Source organism: Capra hircus, chromosome 14 (assembly GCF_001704415.2).
Source record: "Capra hircus breed San Clemente chromosome 14, ASM170441v1, whole genome shotgun sequence".
Taxonomy (NCBI): Eukaryota; Metazoa; Chordata; class Mammalia; order Artiodactyla; family Bovidae; genus Capra; species Capra hircus.
Window position 1 is genome coordinate 32,102,242 of NC_030821.1, and position 25,660 is coordinate 32,127,901.

Below are 25,660 nucleotides of genomic sequence, written 5' to 3' on the forward strand. Positions count from 1 at the left end.
TTGCCAGGAGAAATATCAACATCAGATATACAGATGATGCTACTCTAGTAGCAGGAAATGAAGAAGAACTAAAGAGCCTCTTGAAAAGTGTGAAAAAGATGAAAAAGCCCTCCTCTTGAGGAGCGTTAAAAAGCTGGTCTAAAACTCAACATCCAAAAAACTAGGATCATAACATACGGTCCCATCACTTCATGGCAAATAGATGGGTGGAAAGTGAAAATAGTGACAGACTTTATTTTCGTGGGTTCCAAAATCACTGCAGACAGTGACTAAAACCACGAAATTAAAAGGTGCTTGCTCCTTGGAAGAAAAACTATAACAAACCTAGACAGCATATTAAAAAGCAGAGACATCACTTTGCTCACAAAGGTCTGGATAGTCAAAGTTATAGTTTTTTCTTTCCTCAAGTACAGATGTCAGAGTTGGACTATAAAGAGGTCTGAGGGCTGAAGAATTGATGCTTTCAAATTGTGGTGCTGGGGAAGACTCTTGAGATTCCCTTGGACAGCAAGGGGATCAAACCAGTCAATCCTAAAGAAAATTAACCCTGAACACTCATTGGGAGGACAGATGCTGAAGCTGAAACTCTAATAATTTTGCCACCTGATGCAATGAGCTTACTCATTGGGAAACACCCTTATCCTGGGAAAGATTGTGCAGAAGGAGAAGGGGATAACTAGGACGAGATGGATGGCATCACTGACTCAGTGAACATGAGTCTGAGCAACCTCCTGGAGATAGTGAAGGACAGGAAAACCTGCTGTGCTGCAGTTCCTGTGGTTCACAGAGTTGGACATGACTTAGCAACTGAACAACAAGTATTTCATAATCTTGTCTTTATGAGTAATGTGACAGAGTAAAACTGTTGATATGCCGCATGTTACCATATCAATAATGTACTAGTATTTCACATGAAACATTATAGTGAATATTTTTACATATTACTATTTAACCAATGTTACTAAATTTTACAGAGATATGCGCATGTGAGATGTAAAAGACAAATAAAAATCTTATGATTTAAATATACAGATTCAGTAACCCAGTAAGGATTAAGATAAAACCAATTGAAACTGCCAAGCAACTTATTTGAAAATTTAAAGTAGATGCTGAAATTGTAAACAACTTTGCTAAAACTCACCAAAAGAAAATGAAAAGAAGAAAAGAAGAAAAATTCATTGTATTCCTCTGGGAAACATAAAAATACATTTTACCTGTCAGATTATTTGCAAGTTATATTTAAAGATCCATCTTTGTGAATATTTATGTCCTGTGAACATGACTGTTCTTCTACCAGTCAGAAGTTTGTGTTCACCTGTCACTCAGAGTGCTTACTTCAAGATATGCTGCTTTGAAAAAGTCATTGAAAGTTTTAACATCTTTCTTCAAGTACATCTTTTATTGAATTCCAAAGGGGACCCTGGAAAACGCCCCAAATGCATCTTTATTCTCCCTCTTTTGAGAGTAATAAACTAACAGTTTTCTAAGCAAATTTCAATTACTATTTGCGTGTTACATTTTCTGAGGGTATAGGAACTTGAGCCTAGATCATATATGAGAATATAGAGTATCTTTTTACATAAAGAATATTGGTATTTAACCAAAAATAAAATATTTAGAATCACAGAAAAGTGAAGTTTCTAGGCTATCTTTTACACTAAAGTTAAATGGAGTCAGTTAATGTCTCTGAGATTTAGATTTTCCATTTACCTACGACACAGGTTATTTTTCTGACAATGTTTTTAAATATTTACTATGTTATTTTAGAATAATTTTGGATTTAGAAAAGTTGCAAAATAGATTTTTCAATATTCTACGACTTTGTTTCCCTGTTATTAGAATCTTAAATTAGTATGGTACATAACAACTAAAGAACAAATACTGATGCATAATTATTGATTAAAGCCCATAAAATATTCATAATTCCTCAGTTTTAACCTAGTGTCATTTTTTATATTCCTATCATTTATCCTTCCTACCTAGGATACCATATATTTAACGGTCATGTCTCCTTAGGCTCCTCTTGGCTATGACACTTCTTTGGAAATTTCTTGGTTTTGATGACCTAGATGGGACTGCAAAGACTGATCATATATTTGTAGATACCCTTGTTTAAGTTTTGTCTTAATTTTGCTCATGAGTATACTGACTATTATGATTTTATCAGGGCTTTCCTGGTGGCTCAATGATAAAGAATGTGTCTGCCAAGGCAGGACATACAGGTTTGATCCCTATGTCAGGAACATGCCCTGGAGAAGCAAATGGCAACCCACTCTGGTAATCTTGCCTGGGAAATCTCATGGACAGAGGAACTATAGTCCATGAAGTCACAGAAAAGTCAGACACTACTTAGTGACTAAACAACAACTTCAGTGGTTTTATCAGATGAAGATTATAGAGGCAACGTCATTTTCGTTACATCATACTTGATATATACTATCAATATGACTTCTCACACCCAATCTTGACCTTGATTAGCTGACTGAAATAGTGATCATACGTTTCTCCACTGAAATACATTATTTTTCTACTTTGTCATACTGGACACTATGGAAAATTTCACTGTGTGTGGCCCAACTTTAGGGCTGGGAGTTATGAACTCATTATGCAGGTGAATGTGAGCCTCTACATAAATTACTTAAGATTTTTCTACATGAGAGATTTGACTTTTTCCAAATATAATTACTAATTTATTTTTATTAGTATCAGTTCAGTTCAGTTCAGCGGCTCAGTCATGTCTGACTCTTTGCGACCCCATGGACTGCAGCATGCCAGGCTCCCCTGTCCATCACCAACTGCTGGAGTTCACCCAAACTCATGTGCATTGAGTCGGCAATGGCATCCAACCATCTCATCCTCTGTCATCCCCTTCTTCTCCCACCTTCAATCTTTTCCAGCATCAGGGACTCTTCCAATGAGTCAGCTTTTTGCATGAGGTGGCCAAAGTACTGGAGTTTCAGCTTCAATATCAGTCCTTCCAATGAACATTCAGGACTGATCTCCTTTAGGATTGACTGGTTGGATCTCCTTGCAATCCAAGGGACTCTCAAGAGTCTTCTCCAACACCACATTTCAAAAGCATCGGTTCTTTGGTGCTCAGCTTTCTTTATCATCCAACTCTCACATCCATACATGACTACTGGAAAAAACATAGCCTTGACTAGACGGGCCTTTGTTGGCAAAGTAATGTCTCTGCTTTTTAATATGTTGTCTAAGTTGGTCACAACTTTCCTTCCAAGGAGTAAGCAGCTTTTAATTTCATGGCTGCAGTCACCATCTGCAGTGATTTTGAAGCCCCCCAAAATGAAGTCTGCCACTGTTTCCACTGTTTGTATGGACATAGGATATTTATTTTCTAATTTGGACTATAATCCATTGTAACATTGTTTATTTTGTTCAAGTCGTTATATTTTTGGTCATTGGAAGCTCTTTCACTTGCCTCCTAAATCCTTTAAACACACTCCCATCACTGCATGTGGATTTGTTCATTTGCTTGGGGGTACTTTTTAACTATCTGGAACTAAAAGTTTCTCTGTGATTCTCATATATTTATTGCCTCCATCCTTTAATCACACTTTTCTCCTTTGACTTTTTATTGCTATTTTATTGGTTTAGTTGATGTTTATGTCTCCAGCTCTGTAGATCATCCTAATGTTCTCATCTTCTAACCACTTATTCTAACACGTGGCTACTCAGCTCAGCTGAGCTCCTGACAGTCATCTTTTCATTCTCTTTATAGTGTCTTTTAAGAATAGTTTTTAAAATTTTAATACAACCAATCTACCTGTTTTTTTCTCCCATGATTTTACTTTTGGTGTTGTAAGGACATAAAATTTCTCTCCAAAAGTTTTATAATTTGTTATCTTATGTTTAGGTTCATGGTCCATTTTGATACAGTTATTGCATAATGTGTTAGTGCTGAGTCCAGGCTTAATTTTTGTGTATAGATGTTCCATTGTTCTGATAGTATAGTATAGTATATACTCCTTTCTCCACTGAGTTGTGTTTTTTATTCATGTTAAAAAATATAAATTGACTATAACTGTATTGATCTGTTTTGGGGAACTCTATTTTTTTCCATTTATCTGTAAGTCTATTCTTTTGCCAATAATATTTTGTCTTAATTATTATGAACATATATTAAAGCTTGAAGTCAGAATGTATGTGTACTTTATTGTCTTCTCCAGCTATCCCATATAGATCATTCTAGGTATTTTGTCTTTCCATATAGACTTTAAAATCTGTTTATTGATATTGATATAATAGCTTTCTAGGATTTTGACTGAGGTTGCATTGAATGTAAAGATTAAATTGGAAGGAATTGATACTTTAGATATTCATTCTTTCATTGAATATGGTATAATTCTCCCTTTTTTTAGATCTTCCTTGATTTTTTTCATCAGTGTTTGCATTGAGATCTTGGACACATTGTTAGTTTGATTAAATACATTAAAAGTTGTTCCCTCTCCTTCTAATTTTCTGGGACAGAGTTTGAAGATTCCGTATTATTTTTTCAATAAACATTTATTAGAATTCCCCAGTGAAACAAAATGTTTCTAGTTGTATCTTTTTTAGAATATATGCAATTATTTATTCAATTTCTTTAATAAACTCTAAACTATTCAGGATACCCTCTTCTCCCTGTGTCAGTTTTGGTGGTATATGTTTTACAAAGAATTGTCCCATATTACCTAAGACAGCATATTAATGGCTTAGAGTTCTTTGTACTATCTTTGTTATAACTTTAATATCCATCAGATTGGTAGTAATGGCTCCACTATAACGTCTAATAGTGGTAATTTCCCTAGCCCTGTAATCCTTCCCTGGTTTTAATATCCTTAGTATATTTTCTCAAAACACTATTTCCTGTTGACTCTCTGTGTGTGTATTGTATGTTCCTCTTTTAAGATGAGTCAGGAATACTGGGATGTGGGAAGTGAAGTGGGAGAGGAACTATCTTCCTCCAGCTGAGATAAGGCTCTGGTAAAGTCTTTTTTACCATAGAGGAGAATTTTGCTAACGAAGAGTTTTGAGGTGTGTTCTACAATGATTATTCTTCTCTGCTTTGCCATAGCCAATGGTTTTTTTCTTTTTTTTTTTTTTTTAAGCCAAGTAGGATTCCTGGATGTAAACACTATAAAAACGCAAGCCCCTTAAAACTTTGGTTGCTCGAGTTCCTCACTTTCATATTTGTGCATACTCAGTCTCCAGTGCTTTATCAAAATTATCATTTAAATCTCCCTATCAGTTTCTGGCTGCAGTGGCGTCTGCTCCAAATAAGCAGATCTATTCTGTAATTCATGATTCATCTTTCTCTCTAGATTTCTGCTTGGCAATTTGACCTACAAATTCATTTCTCTGTCTGGTCAAGGGAAATTTATTGATTTTAAGTTTTTCCAGCTTTGTCTTGTTTTAAAAACAGAAATTGACTACCTACCCCCCACCCCAAGTCCTTTAAATGTCACAGCTGAAATCAGATATACACAGTTGTACATTATAAAAATATATGTGCATTATTCCCACAGCAAAATATATAATAAATAAATGTCATTTTCATTTCCTTCAATCAAACTAATCTGTGCACAACCACTAAATTTCAAGTAGTTAGCAAAGTGTCTAAGACCCAACAGGAACACAACTTGACCTTAGCACTTTTTGGAAGTGCTAATGTTTTTACTCATCTTTCAAGCCATACCTTAATCTACCCAGCTGCAGATAATTCAATCCCCGTCATCCTTAAGTGTGTTATATTCACACCGTATTTGTGAACAGTAAGCAATTTAATCATCTCATTCATCTATAGATGACAGTTACCATGGTTACCAGCTAACAGTAGAAATGATATGCAGAAGCATCACAGATTAGAGAACACTTCAACAATCAATAACTAGAACACAAATAATCAAACTAGAAGCTTCACATTTTTTTTTCATATTGGTCAAAGTTATAGCAGAGTTTCCTTTTTTAACCTAAACTCATTGTCTGAACCACATGGCAGAAGACTTAATGATGGAGACTTTTTCATGTGCATCTCTGACTGGTTATCCTAACCATGAGATTCATCTGGCACCATGACACTGACAGAAATTTAAGAAGGACTTTTCAAAGATCCACTATGATATGTCCTGAGTAGAACGATCCTAAGTACTACATTTTGTGTAGTTGGTGGAATCTTGTTTTCATAATTCACTGATATTTCTCTTTTAATACATAAAGGGCTACACATATACCCAACATCACACATAATGCATAAAGATATATTAATGGGCAGAATAAACAACTAAATCATTCAAATGAAGAAAAAAAAGTTCAGAATGATTTGAGAATTATGTGGTTTGCCAGGCAGTTCATTCCACTTGCAAGAGCACTCAGTTCTTTTCTCCCATAATTTAATTATGGGTTAAACAGCCTGCCTACCTGTCATTTCTCAAAACCTCTGAAAATACCTCACCTTCTACACTGACACTTGTAATTTAAAAAAAAACAAAAACTTTTATCTGAGGCAGAACACAGGAGATGTGGTAGAGCCTATTCTGCCATTTTACAGCCTCTCATAAGTAGTAGGCAGCTGTTTTCTTATACCCACTTCTGTCATTTGGAACAAAATCTCATTTGTTTATTCTTTGTGGTGCTCCAAAAACACCATCCTTGAAAATTCAGCTGAGGTCTTTGATAAAAGGCTCTAAACATAAGATTAGTCAACTCCACAGACTCAGATGATCTCTCTGTATAAGTAGTTTAGCTCAGAACCTTTTAGGAGTCAAGTCCAGGGGATTACCCCTTACTATTGTTAAAGAAAAAAAAAAAAAAAAAAGAAGAAGTATTCTGAGCTTTGTCAAAATGGTTGGTTGGTTTTTGGTTGGTTTAGTCGCCAAGTCGTGTCTGACTCTTGTGACCCCATGGACTGTAGCCCGCCAAGCTCCTCTGTCCATGGGATTCTCCAGGCAAGAATATTGGAATGGGTTGCCATTTCCTTATCCAAAGGACCTTCCTGCCCAAGGGATTGAACCCAGGTCTCCTGGATTGCAGGGAGATTGTTTACCAACTTAATGGTAAAGAAGACTATTCAGCATTATTGTGATAGGTGTCAGAATTATCACAATGAGGGATCGAGATCAGGTTCAACTTCTAATATAATATGGAGCGGGATTTTAAATCCAGGGAACAGACTGGGGAGTGGGTTGGGTCAGTGGAAGGAAGATTATTAAGAGGAAACAAAATGACGGGGGAGTTTTGCTGAATATATTTAACAAGATTCTTGTTGCTTGCAGGCTAGTGTGATCAGAGTGATCAGGTATAATCTAGGGATAATAGGGGATGAGGAATTTGATCTGATATCAAGGATGATTAGATATTAAAGGTAAGGATCCTGCTCAACTGACCTAGCAATATTCTTTCTATGACTTATATGTAGATAACCTCAGGAAGCTCCTTGCAAAAATGAAGCCCTTAGGAAACAAGAGATTAATATTTCTAGATATGTAGCAAAGAATGAACTGTTATTAAAAACAAATAAATGTAAAGGAAGCTAACTTATGCATTTCATGGGAATATAGGGGTAACAATGTGTTAGTTGTTATGTTTACCATAAAAGAGAAGATTCAGAAATTCAAACACACTTCTGCAGCCAAAAATGTTACTAGAGGAATGAGAATCTCTCACTGAAAATGTAAAAGATAAAGATGTGCTTGAAAATAAAACTGCAAAAAGAATCTAATTAGTGACTATGCTAATTCTTCTCCCCACTTGAAAACATTAACAGGGGATGATATTAATGTTTTCAATAGCTGAAAAGGGATACAATTAACTTTACATTACCATATCAAAAGAATTGCAGTAACAGTATAAAACTTAGTTTTCCTTATATACATGAGGAAATGAAATATTCACTGACTAGTGTCTTAAACATTTTAGGAATAAATTTTAGAAATAATTGTTTGAAATTAGAGATGGTATTGTTGCAAATTCACAACTGTTTTTTTTTTTTTTTTTGCTGACTAAAATTGAGAGATTTGTAATTCTTGGTAAAACAGTGGTAGATTTGGGGGCACATTATGGAAAGAAAGGAAAAGAATGACAAAGTAACAGGAATATAACTTTCACATTCTCCATAGAGATTTGTAAACAGAGGTTTTAGAACAACTCCTATATTTCATTTTCCTCACTTAACTCATGTGGCTTAGAAGTGCCATTTTAATAAATGTATTTCCTTTATGATATTCTCCTGCAGACTTTATGCATAATATATTTACATAAATTTCCTTTACACCACCTTTTATTTGGGTTTCATTTAGTTATATGCTACATTACATGTGATCTACTGGATTTTTGTCTTTTAATGTAAGTCACCTTATATTATACAGGCATACCTCATTTGATTGCACTTTTCTTTATTGCACTTCACAGATATTGTGCTTTTTATAGATTAAAGGTTTGAGGCAGTCCTGGGTTGAGCAAGTCTATCAGTACCATTTTTCCAACAGCATTTACTCCTTTCGTGTTTCTTCACCTTTTGGTAATTTTCACAATATTTCAGCCATCTTGATCATTGTTATATGTGTCATGGTGATCTCTGATCAGTGATTTTTGATGTTAATATTATACTTGTTCTGAGATGCCATGAACCCACATAAGACAACAAACTTAATACATGAATGTTGTGAGTCTTCTGACTGCTTCACCCACACACCATTGTCTATAGTTTCTCCCTCTCCTCAGACCTCTTTGTTCCTGAGACACGGCAATATTGTAAGTTAAGCTAATTAATAATCCTACAGTGAGCTCTAACTGTTCAAGTGAAAGGAAGAGTTTCTTGTCTCTCACGTTGAATTAAAAGCTAGAAAGGAGTGAAGTACTTTAAAGCTGGAACTGTTTATTTTCTAGTTGTCTAAGAAGTATTGAAAGGCTTCCCAGGTGATGCAATGGTAAAGAGGCTGCCTACCAAAGCTGGAGATGCAGGAGACGCAGGCTTGATCCCTTGGTCGGGAAGATCACCTGGGGTTGGAAATGGCAGCCCACTCCAGTTTTTTTTTTGCCTGGAAATCTCCAGGGATAGAGGAGCCTGGCAGGCTAAAAGCCCATGAGGTTGAAAGGTGTCAGACACGCCTGAGCAACTGAGTGCACATGCAGGCAGTTTTAAAGGGAGTGCTTCTCATTCTCATACCAATTCCTTCAGTATGGTTGTTTGCATAGTACTCTGGGAAACTTTTAAGAGATTGAAAAGAAGAAGAAAAGGTGCCTGTATTACTATAGAGATGACACATTATGAATTATGAATACATTAAAAAATAAGATAAAAAACTTAAGATAAACATTTAATAAAACATAGGCTTTATAAAAAAAAAAGGAGGAAAGCTGTGAATAACATGTGTTGTCATGGCAACCTAGAAAAACCTCCGAATAATGGCTTCCCAATTCTTATACATCTTTTATACTTTAGTGCATTATGTATGACATGGATCATACAAAATAATCCAGTGATTTATCCCTGGAATCCAAGGATGACTCAAAATAACAAATCAATAAATGTAACCCACCACAGTAATGGGCTTCCACCACGGCTCAGCTGGTAAAGAATCTGCCTGCAATGCAGGAGATCTGGGTTCGATCCCTGGATTGGGAAGATCCTGTGGGCAAGGGAAAGGCTACCCATTCCAGTAGATTCTGGCCTGGAAATTCCATGGGGTTGCAAAAAGTTGGACACGACTGAGCGACTTTCACTTCACTTCACCACAGTGATAGAATGAAAGATAAAAAATCATAAGATCATCTCAATAGGAATAGAAAATGCTCTGGCAAAGTAAAGACCCTCAAAAAATGAATATAGAATGAATATACCTCAATATAATAAAAAGCATGTACAATAACCCTTTGTTCACCTTAAAACTAGTTGTCCTGCTTGTACTCTTGCCCTAAGTGTATCATGTACATAACTTTTATCGTTTACACAAATTCTCCAGGCCAGAGTACTGGAGTGGGTAGCCTTTCCCTTCTCCAGGGGATATTCCCAACACAGGGATCCAATCCTCTTGCATTGCAGGCAGATTCTTTACCAGCTGAGGTACCAGGGAAGCCCTATAGTGGCTCAATATTGAAAATATAAATGTGAAATAAATGAATAATCTTATGACAATTATAAATTGTTCCAAAAATAAAATCATCAAGGATGAGAACTGCCCATAAGTAGAGTTTGGACAAGAATGAAGTCATGATATAGCACACTTACTATATACACTGGCAACCTGGCTTCCCTGGTGGCTCAGAGGTTAAAGCGTCTGCCTCTAATGTGGGAGACCTGGGTTCGATCCCTGGGTCAGGAAGATCTTCTGGAGAAGGAAATGGCAGCCCACTCCAGTACTCTTGCCTGGAGACTTCCATGGATGGAAGAGCCTGATGGGCTACAGTCCACAAGGTCACAAAGAGTCGGAACTATATACACTTAAGGCAAGAGCTCATGACATGACTAAGCAATTTTCAGTTTCATTGCTAAACTACATCTATGAGTATTTGAAGACATATATATAATATATAAGTTAGCAGACGTACATATATATATGTAAAATTTAATCTGTTACCTTTATTGTGTAACTACTATAATTCCCCCTCCCCATTGATTGTCAAAGTTCCTAGAAAAATTATGTATATTTCACTATTCTTTTCTCTACCAGTTCATTAAGGGCTCACAGTATGATTATCATATTTTCTCGAGATTTGTCACACTAAATCAAACATATGCAGTTATTAGAGATTGTGATGTTGGAAATTATGAACTATACACAATCAGATAGATATATAAAAAATAAAATAATTTTTAATTTTAGACACCAAGGGATTTACATGTCTAAAGAGGGTTTTCAGGTTTCTTTCATGAGAAGAAGACAAATAATTACATAATATAAAGCTAAGATATGAGATTTATGAGAAATTTAAGATTACCATTCCTATTATAGTGAATAGAGACCAGAATGTATCACTAATAATGACCAAAGCTCTGTGCTTGGTGGGAGTGTGGGGTGGGAAGATTGTGGCTTTCTCTGGTTTCTATAAGAGCTCAGCTGTCTGAAATTGTCACATAGTTAATTGGGAAAATGGGCAATACTTTCCTAAGCCTAATAAAGTTTACAAGTAAATAAAGACGATGAATTATTTCAAAACAATATATTAAAAAGGGGTCTCCTGACAATTAGATTTTATATCTTTCTAATCTTTAAGGTAATTTGTCCATTGGATAACATACTTGTTATTCCAAGTAAATTTTAATTAAACAATGTAAGCTCAAATTTCATTAATAAATAGATATTATTGCAGTATTTTAGAATATCTAAGACCTCTGTTTTTATAAATCTTGCATTTGAGTAGTTGGGAAGATTTCACTAGTCAGACAATTGAAGCAGTTAAATTGAATAGTGGAAATTAACTAGATTATAAAGTAGAACATGTGAAAAGAAGACTAAAGCTCATTTTATAGTTTATAATATGACATTAACCTTGTTAAAATATGCATTTGAAAAGTTTTTTATATCCATGAAATGTTTAAAATGTGACTTACATGTTAGGCTATTTAAAATACACCTTGGTGCTTTTGAAGAGTGACTCTTTTAATGAAATTACATTATCAAATATACCCTTATCCTATAGGATTTTCAGAATTTCAAATTCAAATATGATAAGAGCAATTGAGCAACTTCATATCCTTGAAAACTATTGATATATTTAATTTTATTTATCATAGTTTTCTTGCCATAACAATTGCTATGTTGTATACCTGAAACTAATATTGTGATACTGTTTTTTCCTTTTCTTTTTCCTTCCCTGTAATTAAAGTATCCTTTTATCTGGCTTAAACTATTTCATATGTAGACTAGAAAAAGTATATGAAAATGCAAAATGGGTGATCTAATTTTAGTATTAATAATTCTATAATGGGAAATGTAAGAAATGATGGTTTAGGCAAGACTTTATTGAAGACTTTGAAGAAGTCTTTCCAGGATTACTAAATATAGTGTTTTCAGATGGAGAAGAGGAAAAGTAAATTTTCAGAAATAATAATCACATGATCAATGTCATATAAGTATGACAGAATATGAATGTATTTAGGGAACTATGATGGTCCAGAATGATTATGGTATATGATAGCTGTGCTGAAAACAGAAACAGTATAGCAACTATAAAGTAGCTTTTGCTGTCTTTTAGAAAAAATAGTTAAGTAATTTTGAGTAATATGAGTCATATTCTGTAGGCAGTGAGGAATCTTTAAAAGTAATTAAGCAAGTAAATGTAATTTGAGTGAGAATTTTTTTTTTAAATAGGATTAATTACCTAATAATCTCTAGTTAGAAAGCAAGTCTTTTCAAAGTGTACTTAAGGCCAAGAAATAAGAAGCAGAGCTCTATGATTTCATTAAAGTGCTGTTTGCCAACATTTTCCCAGAGTGAATAATAAGGGTCCTTTGGAGAAAGGGAATATAATCATTTATGTAAATGTTGGGTAAAGCTTCAAAACAAAGAGACCACCACAGATAACATTAGATAAGGAAAGTTTTCATGATCTTGTCCAACAAAATAACAGATAAGTATGATAATTTCTCCTAAAAATTCCAAATGAATTTCCTTTGAAGTGTCTTCACTTGGGGTGACTTTCTCAGCTTTATCATCTTTAATTTGCCATAGTATGATATGTGAAGTTATTAGCAGAAGACTTTATTGATAGGTTAATGAATCTTCATCCAAGATAAGTGCCTTTTTCCCACTATTCATCTATAGATATCCTCGATTCATCTTCTCTATGTCACATATAGATTCACTTATATCATGTCACATAGTTATTACTTCCTTTTTGTAATGAAAACATTAATATTTATTCTCACTTTAATTCAAGTATATAAAACAATGTTGTTAACTCTTTGCTGTGTATTAGATCTTCAGACCTTATTCATCTTGCATTGCAAGTTTGACCCCTTTGACCAACATCTTCTCAATTTACCTACCTGCTGTTAACCACCATTCTACTCTGTCTTCCTATACATTTGGCTTTTTTAGATCCCACAACTAAGTCTTATCATATAATATGTGTCATTCCCTGACTTATCCCACTCAGCATAATGCCCTCAAGTTCCATCCATACTGTCACAAATGGCAAAATGTTCGTCTTTCTCCTTGTTAAATAATGCATCATTAAATATGTATATCCATATCTTCTTTATCCATTCATTCATTGATGGACACTTAGGTTGGCTACTATGAATAATGCTGCAGTGAATATGGGGATACAGTTATCTCTTTGATAATCCAATTTTTATTTCCTTTGGATACATACCTAGAATGGGGATTGATTCATCATATGGTAATACTATTTTAAGTTTTTGAGGAAACTCCATACTATTTTTAATAGTGGCTACACCAATTTACATTCATCCCAGCAGTGCATTTTCAAAGGTTCCTTTTTTCCAACATTCTCATCAACAATTATTGTCTCTTCTTTTTAATGACAGCCATTGTAACAAGTATAAGGTGATAACTCATTGTGGTTTTCCATCATAATTAATGATGTCTAACATCTTTTCATGTACCTGTTGATCATTTAGATATCTTCTTTGGGGAAAGAATAATGTCTATTTAGTTTCTGTGCCTATTTCTTAAACTAGGGGTTTTCCCCTATTTGCTGCTGTTGTTACTGAGTTATATGATTTATTTATTTATTTTGGATATTAACTTATCTGACATATGACTGGAAAATATTTTCTCCCATTCCATAGATTGTCTTTTCGTTTTACTGATGATTTCCTTTTCTGTGCAAAGACTTTTTAGTTTGATGAGGTCCCACTTGCTTTTTTCTTTTTTCTTTTTTTTTTTTTTTTGCTTTTGTAACTAGTGACTTTGGTGTCAAATTTTTGAGAAACCATTGCCAAACAAAGACAGAATAATAGATCAATGGAACAAAATAGAAAGCCCAGAGATAAACCCATGCAACAATGGATACCTTCTGTTTGACAAAGGAGGCAAGAATACACAACGGAGAAAAGACAATCTCTTTAACAAGTGGTGCTGGGAAAACTGGTCAACCACTTGTAAAAGAATGAAACTAGAACACTTTCTAACACCACACACATAAATAAACTCAAAATGGATTAAAGATCTAAATGTAAGACCAGAAACTATAAAACTTCTAGAGGAGAACTTAGGCAAAACACTCTCCAACATACATCACAGCAGGATCCTCTATGACCCAAGTACCAGTGTAATGGAAATAAAAGCACAAATAAACAAATGGGACCTAATTAAACTTAAAAGCTTTTGCACAACAAAGGAAACTATAAGCAAGGTGAAAAGACAGCCTTCAGAATGGCAGAAAATAATAGCAAATGAAGCAACTGACAAACAATTAATCTCAAAAATATACAAGCAGCTCCTGCAGCTCAATTCCAGAAAAATAAGTGACCCAGTCAAAAAATGGGCCAAAGAACTAAATAGACATTTCTCCAAAGAAGACATACAGATGGCTAACAAACACATAAAAAGATGCTTATGATCAGGGAAGCGCAAATCAAAACCACAATGAGGTACCATCTAACGCCGGTCAGAATGGCTGCTATCAAAAAGTCTACAAACAATAAATGCTAGAGAGGGTGTGGAGAAAAGGGAACCCTCTTACACTGTTGGTGGGAATGCAAACTAGTACAGTCACTATGGAGAACAGTATGGAGATTCCTTAAAAAACTGGAAATAGAACTGCCTTATGACCCAGCAATCCCAATGCTGGGCATACACACTGAGGAAACCAGAATTGAAAGAGACATGTGTACCCCAGTATTCATCACAGCATTGTTTACAAGAGCCAGGGCATGGAAGCAACCTAGATGTCCATTGGCAGATGAATGGATAAGAAAGCTGTAGTTCATATACACAATGGAATATTACTCAGCTATTAAAAATAATGCATTTCAATCAATTCTAATGAGGTGGATCAAACTGGAGCCTATTACACAGAGTGAAGTAAGTCAGAAAAAAAAACACCAATACAGTATATTAACGCATATATATGGATTTTAGAAATATGGTAATGATGACCCTATATGCGAGATACCAAAAGAGACAGAGATGTAAAGAAGAATTTTGGACTCTGTGGGAGAAGGCGAGGATGGGATGATTTGAGAGAATAGCATTGAAACATGTATATTATCATATGTGAAACAGATCGCCAGTCCAGGTTCAATGCATGAGACAGGGTGCTCAGGGCTGGTGCACTGGGATGACCCTGAGGGATGGGGTGGGAGGGAGGTAGCAGAGAGGTTCAGGATGAGGAACACATGTACAACCATGGCTGATGAATCACTACAATATTGTAAAGAAATTAGCCTGAAATTTAAATAAATAAATTTAAAAAAATAATGAAATAAATCAATAAAAAAGAAAGATACATGAAGAAAAATCAGAAGAAATGCAAGCAAAAAGAAAAATATATATAATCATTGACTTATTAACATTTCTCTGAGAATATTTTATCAAGTGCAGGAAAAATAAAAATAGGAGCATCTTGAATGATGTCATTGACCACTTAAATATAGTAGATTTCTATTTATATTAAGCTTATATAGTACATGAGTATATTGAAAAAATTGTATCTCATATATTGTTATTATATATCCATAGGATGTTCAGAAAAACTGGCAGAAATGTACACATTACTAAATTTCAAAAAGTGAATCATTTTTTCATGTGGTTGAGTTATACATATACAATATATTCATTTTTCAATTATTAATCATTATTGGTTACTACAATGAATTGACTATAGTTCCCAGTGTTATACAATAAATCTTTGCTGCTTGTTGCAAAAAAAAAAAAAAGAAAGAAAGAAAGAAGTCATTGCCAAGACCAGCATGAAGGAGCTTATTTTTTAACACAATTATGGTGGCAAGTGTTATGATTAAATATTTTATCCATTTTGAGCTGACTTTTGTGAGTGGTATAAGATAAGGGTATAATATCATTTATCTATATGTGGCTATCCAGTTTTCCCAGCACCATTTATGAAGAGACTATCTTTTCCACATTGAGCATTATTGACTCCCTCAGTTCAGTTCAGTTCAGTCGCTCAGTCGTGTCTGACTCTGCACACCAGGCCTCCCTGTCCATCACCAACTCCCGGAGTTCACTCAGACTCATGTCCATTGAGTAAGTGATGCCATCCAGCCCTCTCATTCTCTTTCGTCCCCTTCTCCTCCTGCCTCCAATCCCTCCCAGCATCAGAGTCTTTTCCAATGAGTCAACTCTTTGCATGAAGTGGCCAAAGTACTGGAGTTTCAGCTTTAGCATCATTCCCTCCAAAGAAATCCCAGGGCTGATCTCTTTCAGAATGGACTGGTTGGATCTCCTTGAAGTCCAAGGGATTCTCAAGAGTCTTCTCCAACACCACAGTTCAAAAGCATCAATTCTTTGGCGCTCAGCATTCTTCACAGTCCAACTCTCACATTCGTACATGACCACTGGAAAAACCATAGCCTTGACTAGATGGACCTTTGTTGGCAAAATAATGTCTCTGCTTTTCAATATGCTATCTAGGTTGGTCATAACTTTTCTTCCAAGGAGTAAGTATCTTTTAATTTAATGGCTACAATCACCATCTACCGTGATTTTGGAGCCCACAAAAATAGAGTCTGACACTGTTTCCACTGTTGCCCCATCTATTTCCCATGAAGTGATGGACCACATGGCGTGATCTTCGTTTTCTGAATGTTGAGCTTTAAGCCAACTTTTTCAGTCTCCACTTTCACTTTCCTCAAGAGGCTTTTCACTTTCTGCCATAAGGGTGGTGTCATCTGCATATCTGAGGTTATTGATATTTCTCTCAGCCATCTTGATTTCAACTTGTGTTTTATCCAGCCCAGCGTTTCTCATGATGTACTCTGCATAGAAGTTAAATAAGCAGGGTGACAATATACAGCCTTGACATACTCCTTTTCCTGTTTGGAACCAGTCTGTTGTTCCATGTCCAGTGCTAACAGTTGCTTCCTGACCTGCATATAGGTTTCCTAAGAGGCAGGTCATGTGGTCTGGTATTCCATCTCTTTCAGAATTTTCCAAAGCTTTTTGTGATCCACACAGTCAAAGGCTTTGGCATAGTCAATAAAGCAGAAATGTTTGTCTGCTTCTGGATCTCTTGCTTTTTCCATGATCCAGCAGATGTTGGCAATTTGATCTCTGGTTCCTCTGCCTTTTCTAAAACCAGCTTGAACATCAGGAAATTCACTGTTCACGTATTGCTGAAGCCTGGCTTGGAGAATTTTGAGCATTACTTTACTAGTGCGTGAGATGAGTGCAATTGTGGAGTAGTTTGAGCATTCTTTGGCATTGCCTTTCTTTGGGATTTAATGAAAACTGACCTTTTCCAGTCCTGTGGCCACTGCTGAATTTTCCAAGTTTGCTGGCATATTGAGTGCAGCACTTGCACAGCATCATTTTTCAGGATTTGAAATAGCTCAGTAGAAATTCCATCACTTCCACTAGCTTTGTTCGTAGCGATGTTTTCTAAGGCCCACTTGACTTCACATTCCAGGATGTCTGTGTCTATGTGAGTGATCACACCATCATGATTATCTTGGTAGTGAAGATTTTTTTATAGAGTTCTTCTGTGTTTTCTTGCCACCTCTTCTTAATATCATCTGCTTCTGTTAGGTTCATACCATTGCTGTCCTTTATCGAGCCCATCTTTGCATGAAATGTTCCTTTGGTATCTCTAATTTTCTTGAAGACATCTCTAGTCTTTCCCATTCTGTTCTTTTCCTCTATTTCTTTGCACTGATCACTGAAGAAGGCTTTCTTATCTCTTCTTGCTATTCTTTGGAACTCTGCATTCAGATGCTTGTATCTTTCCTTTTCTCCTTTGCTTTTCATTTTTCTTTTCACAGCTATTTGTAAGGCCTCCCCAGACAGCCATTTTGCTTTCTTGCATTTCTTTTCCATGGGGATGGGCTTGATCCCTGTCTCCTGTACAGTGTCACAAACCTCCATCCATAGTTCATCAGGCCCTCTGTCTATCAATTGTAGTCCCTTAAATCTATTTCTCACTTCCACTGTATAATCATAAGGGATTTGACTGAGGTCATACCTGAATGATCTAGTGGTTTTCCCTACTTTCTTCAATTTAAGTCTGAATTTGGTAATAAGGACTTCATAATCTGAACCACAGTCAGTTCCTGGTCTTGTTTTTGTTGACTGCATAGAGCTTCTCCATCTTTGGCTGCAAAGAATATAATCAATCTGATTTTGGTGTTGACCATCTGGTGATGTCCATGTGTAGAGTCTTCTCTTGTGTTGTTAGAAGAGGGTGTTTGCTATGACCAGTGCATTTTCTTGGCAAAACCCTATTAGTCTTTGACCTGCTTCATTCCGCATTCCAAGGCCAAATTTGCCTGTATTCCAGGTGTTTCTTGCCTTCCTACTTTTGCATTCCAGTCCCATATAATGAAAAGGACTTCTTTTTGGGGTGTTAGTTCTAAAAGGTCTTGTAGGTCTTCATAAAACTGTTCAACTTCAGCTTCTTCAGCGTTACTGCTTGGGGCATAGACTTGGATTACTGTGATATTGAATGGTTTGCCTTGGAAATGAACAGAGATCATTCTGTCATTTTTGAGATTGCATCCAAGTACTGCATTTTGGACATTTTGGACTGCATTTGTACATCAGTCCTTGCTTCTATCACCAGTCACATACACAGCTGGGTATTGTTTTTGCTTTGGCTCCATCCCTTCATTCTTTCTGGAGTTATTTCTGCCCTGATCTCCTGTAGAGTTTTGGGCACCTACTGACCTGGGGAGTTCCTCTTTCAGTATTCTATCATTTTGCCTTTTCATACTGTTCATGGGGTTCTCGGAGAAGGCAATGGCACCCCACTCCAGTACTCTTGCCTGGAAAATCCCATGGATGGAGGAGCCTGGTGGGCTGCAGTCCATGGGGTCGCGAGGAGTCGGACATGACTGAGCGACTCCACTTTGACTTTTCACTTTCATGCATTGGAGAAGGAAATGGCAACCCACTCCAGTGTTCTTGCCTAGAGAATCCCAGGGACGGGGGAACCTGGTGGGCTGTCTTCTATGGGGTCGCAAGAATCGGACATGACTGAAGCAACTTAGCAGTAGCAGCAGCACCAGCATGGGGTTCTCAAGGCAAGAATACTGAACTGCTTTGCCATTCCCTTTTCCAGTGGACCACATTGTGGCAGCATCTCGGCCGCTGCCCCTGACCTTGGACGTGGGATAGCTCCTCTCAGCCGCACTCTGCGGCCACGCTTTGCTTTGCTGGAGCAGCCGTAAATAGATACCCCACATTCAAGGTAAGAGAAACACAAGTTAGACGGTAGGTGTTGCAAGAGGGCATCAGAGGGCAGACACACTGAAACCATAATCACAGAAAACTAGTCAATCTAATCACACTAGGATCACAGCCTTGTCTAACTCAATGAAACTAAGCCATGCCCTGTAGGGCTACCCAAGATGGGCAGGCATGGTGGAGAGGTCTGACAGAATGTAGTCCACTGGAGGAGGGAATGGCAAACCACTTCAGTATTGACTCCCTAGTCAAATATTATTTGATCACATATGCCTGGGTTTGTTTCTGTGTTCTCTATAGTGTCTCATGGGCCTGTATATCTATTTTTATGCCAGTACCATACTAATTACTGTAGCTTTGTAGCATGTTTGACATAAAAGAAAAAACAAACAAACAAACCTGTGATACCTTTGGCTATATTCTTTCTCAGAAATGCTTTGCCTATTTGGGGTCTTTCGTGGTTCCATTCAAATTTGACATTTTTTTTTTCTATTTGTGTAAAAAATACCTTTGGTATTTTGATGGGGACACATTAAATCAATGGAATGTTTGAATATATGCACATTTTAATAATATTAATTTTTTGATCCATGAACGTTTGACATATTTCCATTTGTTTGTATCTTCTTCTATATTTTTACATTAAAGGCTTGTAGTTTATTGTACAGATAATTCATTTGCTTTGTTAAATTTACTTCTAAATAATCTTATCAACAATTTTATTGTCTGATGCTATTGTGAATGGCATAGCTTGCTCTATTTTCTTTTCAGCCTTTTTTTTTTTTTAATAGCAAGGCCAGCATTACCCTGATAGCCAAAGTCAGATCAGAACACTACAATAAAGTAAACTTATGGATCAACTTGCCTAATGAATATAGATATGAAAATCCTCAACAAAATATTAAGTAGAATTCAGTAACACACTACAGGGATCATACAGCATTATCCAGTGATATTTATCCCTGGAATGCAAAGATGACTCAAAATAACAAATCAACAAAAGTAACCCACCACAGTAATAGAATGAAAGATACAAAATCATAAGATCATCTCAATAAGTTCAGTTCAGTTTAGTCACTCAGCCATGCCTGACTCTTTGCCACCCCATGAACCATAGCTCGCCAGGTATCCCTGTCTATTGCCAACTCCTGGAGTCCACCCAAACTCATGTCCATTGAGTCGGTAATGCCACTCAACCATCTCATCCTCCTGCCATCCCCTTCTTCTCCTCCCCTTCAATTGTTCCCAGCATCAGGGTCTTTTCAAATGAGTCAGCTCTTTGCATCAGGTGGCCAAAGTATTGGGAGTTTCAGCTTCAGCATCAGTCCTTCCAATGAACACTCAGGATTGATGTCCTTTAGGATGGACTGGTTAGATCTCCTTGTAGTCTAGAGAACTCTCAAAAATCTCCTCCAACACCACAGTTCAAAAGCATCAATTCTTTGGCTCTCAGCTTTCTTTATAGTCCAATTCTCATATCCATAAAAGACTACTGGAAAAGCCTTGACCAGACGGACTTTTGTTGGCAAAGTAATGTGTCTGTCTCTGCTTTTCAATATACTGTCTAGGTTGGTCATAACTTTCCTTCTAAGGAGTAAGTGTCTTTTAATTTCATGGCTGCAGTCACCATCTGCAGTGATTTTGGAGCCCAAAAAATTTAAGTCTGCCACTGTTTCCACTGTTTCCTCATCTATGTCCCATGAAGTGAAGGGACCAGATGCCATGATCTTCGTTTTCTGAATGTTGAGCTTTAAGCCAGCTTTTCACTCTCATCTTTCACTTTCATCCAGAGATTCTTTACTTCTTCTTCACTTTCTGCCATAAGGGTGCTGTCATCTGCATATCTGAGGTTATTGATATTTCTCCCAGCAATCTTGATTCCAGCTTGAGCTTCAACCAGCCCAGTATTTCTCATTATGTATTCTGCATATAAGTTAAATAAGCAGGGTGACAATATACAGCCTTGATGTACTCCTTTTCCTATTTGGAACCAGTCTGTTGTTCCATGTCCACTTCTAACTGTTGCTTCCTGACCTACAAACAGATTTTTCAAGAGGCAGGTCAGATGGCCTGGTATTCCCATCTCTTTCAGAATTTTCCACAGTTTCTTGTGATCCACACAGTCAAAGGCTTTGGCATAGTCAATAAAGCAGAAATTGATGTTTTTCTGGAACTCTCTTGCTTTTTCAATGATCCAGCAGATGTAGGCAATTTGATCATCTCAATAGGAGTAGAAAATGCTTTGGCAAAGTACAATACTCTTTCAAGGTAAAAACCCTCATTCATTGAGTATAGAATGAATATAACTTAATATAATTATTTAAAAATATGTACAATAAACCCATAGCTAACATCATACTCAACAGTTAAAACTTTTATTCTAAGATCAGGAATAAGACATGTTTTCCCTCTACCTTGAGCAATGAGGCTGATAAAGCAATAAAAACATCTAAATTGGAAAGGGAGAAGTAAAAATGTCTTTATTTTCAGATTTTGTAATCTTAAATATAGAAGATCCTAAAGACTCAACTGTAAAACTCGGAACTAATCACCAGTTCAGTAAAATTGTAAGGTATGAAATCAACACAGAGGAAGAAATTGCATTTCTACACATTCATAGTGAAATGATTGACTTTGGATATTTTGCAACCAGGGCACCTTTATTTTTAACTAAAATCTTCAATACTAACATGTTAATATAAATGTTCCATGTTTCTGGATACCTTATATCAGCTTTCATGCAAGACATTATTTCGAAGGAAACTTGTATGAAAAATGCCCTTGTAAAACAGTGTCTACTCCAAGACATATTATAGATTTGTTTCCAAACCAGATGTAAAATATAGTGACTCCTTCCAAAATAAAAATTGTACAGGTTAGCTAGTGTCCCCCTTAATATATTGAGAATTTCTAAGCTCAGAATTTCTTAATTGTGATAGTACACTGTGTATGCACTCTCCTTCTGGACTGCTCCAAATGCTTCCATTGAACTTGAGAGGACAACAGGGACCAAAGTAAGCATGATGTTTATGTTACCTGTACTGCCATCAGTAACAAAATGGTTTTGCTCTAGGATTCTTATGTCTTCTGTTAGCATTTATAGAACTGTAGCAAGGTATAAAACTTGTTTTAGACCTTTCACAGTTGTTGACATAAAATTTTCAAATTGGCAAAGCATAATAAATTATAAAGATTATTTATTATTCAGATGTGGAGACTGAGGAACCTATCTAATTGGTTTGCCAAAACCACTTAAAAATAACCCACTTGATGTTTGTTTCTACCAGACAATCCTTAGTATAATTAAATTCTCTTGTCTTCAATGAATATTTCTCCTTTCTCCTCTAGTCTCAAAACTATACTCACTTGTCTTCTTTCTCATTCTCACTGACCTTGCCTTTTACATTTTTGAAAAACAGAAACCATTCCTCACTCCTTCAACCTCTAATATCTGAATCTGTTCATACAGTTCTTTACTCTCACATTCAACAGACTTCTTGCTTCAATTGTAAGACCAGCACTTTCACTTGCAACTAAATCCTATTTTCTCATTTAGTGAAGGAAGTGATCAAATTAAAACTGTTTTCTCACTTACAGCTGTAATCAATGATTTTTTCTACTGAATATTTCCTAACAGTATCACTATATGCACAATATATACAATCTTAAAATAATAACTTACATTTTACCTAAGAGTCATTCCATTATGCTCCCCATTTCATAACTTCTCCAGCATAATTTACCCATGAACTATAGGGGTTTGCTGTGGTGGTCAGTTGCTAAGTCACGTCTGACTCTTACAACCCCATGGATTGTAACCTACCAAGCTCCTCTGTCCATGGGTTTTGCCAGGCAAGAATACTGGAGTGGGCTGTCATTTCCTTCTCTAGGGGATCTTCCCAACCCAGGAACTGAGCTGGGATCTCTGGAAATGCAGGCAGATTTTTTACTGACAGAGCTACCAGGGAAGTCCCCTTGAACTGTAGAGGTCCACTTCTAAACAGATACTTTTCACTTGTAAATAATACAGTACACTGTCCTTGGTTGGTTGAATCCTCAGGTGACTAAACTCTGCTAATTTGGAGAGCAACTGCAAATTATACTCAGATTAATCCCCTTGTTCAGTGATCAGCTGCACTTTATTTGTTTTCTAATCAATTTAATCATTGATAGTCTATTAGAATATAACTTGTTAGAGTCATCAATAAACTCACATTACTAGAACCAATTATTTCAGAATCTACTATCTTGCTGTTATCTTACCAACGATATAGCTCATCTTTTTGGAGATAATTTCACTTGATTGTTAGGATACTGTATTCAATATTTAATTCCCTCCTTTATTAACCAATGTTTCTTAATCACCTTTGCTGCTGCTGCAGCTGCTATGTCGCGTCGGTCATGTCCGACTCTGTGCGGCCACAGAGACGGCAGCCCAACAGGCTCCTCTGCCACTGAGATTCTCCAGGCAAGAATACTGGAGTGGGTTGCCATTTCCTTCTCCAGTGCATGATAGTGAAAAGTGAAAGTGAAGTCGCTCAGTCGTGTCCGACTCTTAGCGACCCCATGGACTGCAGCCCACCAGGCTCCGCCGTCCATAGGGTTCTCCAGGCAAGAGTACTGGAGTGGGTTGCCATTGCCTTCTCCGAATCACGTTTTCTGCTTCTCATCAATTCCCAAATCTCAATACTTGGATCTCTTCTAAACATAATCCCTTTATGATTATATACAGTCTCATGAATTTAAATACTCTCTGTATGATGATAACCTCCATTTTATTTATTATTTTTAAAAATCTCTATCATAGGCTTCTCCGTCTAATCTCTGCCTTGTAAAATTGAATGCTGGCATTGAGGGTTGGAGCTTCTACATGTGAACTGGGAATACATAAATATTTAGTCCACAGTAAGGAGAAGGCAATGGCAACCCACTCCAGTACTCTTGCCTGGAGAGTCCCAGGGACGGGGGTGCCTGGTGGGCTGCGGTCTCTGGGGCCGCAGAGTCGGACAGGACTGAAGTGACTTAGCAGCAGCAGCTGCTGCTGCCTTTAAGAAAAATACTTATTTTTCAATTTTTGATCCTTTTGAAGTTTTAGGAGCAGTTTAAGATTCCTCCTAAATTTTGTGATATGCGATTATCTCTTTCTGCTTTGTTAGTATTTTTATTTAGTGTGTGTATGTGTGTGTGTATTAAGTCACTTCAATTATGTGTGTTTTTGCCACCCTGTGGACTGTAGCCTGCCAGATTCCTCTCTCCATGCAATTTTTCAGGCAAAAACCAACTGGAGTGTGTTGCCATGCCTTCCTCCAGGGATCTTCTCAACTCAGGGATCAAGCCTGCCTCACTTATGTCTTCTGCATTGGCAGCCAGGTTCTTTACCACTACTGCCACCTGGGAAGGCCACTTACTAATATGCATTGATGCATTTTATATACATTTTCATTTTTAATCTCTGTATTGCTTTCTATAATTGCTTCTTAAATTTATGTCATACTTAATATTTCCCCACTCCCAGATTAAAATTAAAAATAAATATTTAAGTACTCATAAAGTATTCTTTACTAAAATAACTGGTAGATCCCTCTAGCAAGTGATTTATAGTAGTGGCAATAGTAGTCATATGCTTTTGTTACCGACATTAACAATAATTCTTGATGCCTCTCCATTTACAGAGATTCTTGCTTTGGGACTAAATCATGTGTACCGTACAAATATACACATTCAAACGCACGTACATGGTGCGTGTGTGTATGTGCTTGTGCATATATTATAGTCACCAATGGAAACTAGATTAACCCTCACTCGTTTATAAGTCCAAACTTATGACACTGCACACACACTAAGATGGTATGAAAAGATCATTACTGGTTTATTAATAATATAATGAAACTTTCTGGAGAGAGCAGATTAACTCAGAAGCAAGTCTGGACATATGTGAGAAAGTAATGAGAAAGGAGACTGGCTTGAACTTTTCATTGTGTTTAGGGATGGAGCCAGATGAAGCTTCCCTTGCACACAGTAAGGGGGCTGCATGGTTTGAACCACCTGCTATTGCCAAAGAGAACACCCAAACTTTCTTATCAGCATTCTAGATATGGAACAGAAAGTGGGGTGTAAAGTGGGTGGGAGATGCTGTGAGGCATAGAATTGTCAGCAGGCAAATGTTAAAAAATGGAATCAGGTAGTAATTATTACAGTGTACATGTGTTGTTTTAGTTTTTCTGTTTCTACTAGAAATTGCTTTTTTTCCTGAGAAAATTGATCATTTTGTCTGATTGTTATATTTGATTTAGATTATTTCAAATTACTAAACATTTATTTACATATTCATTTTT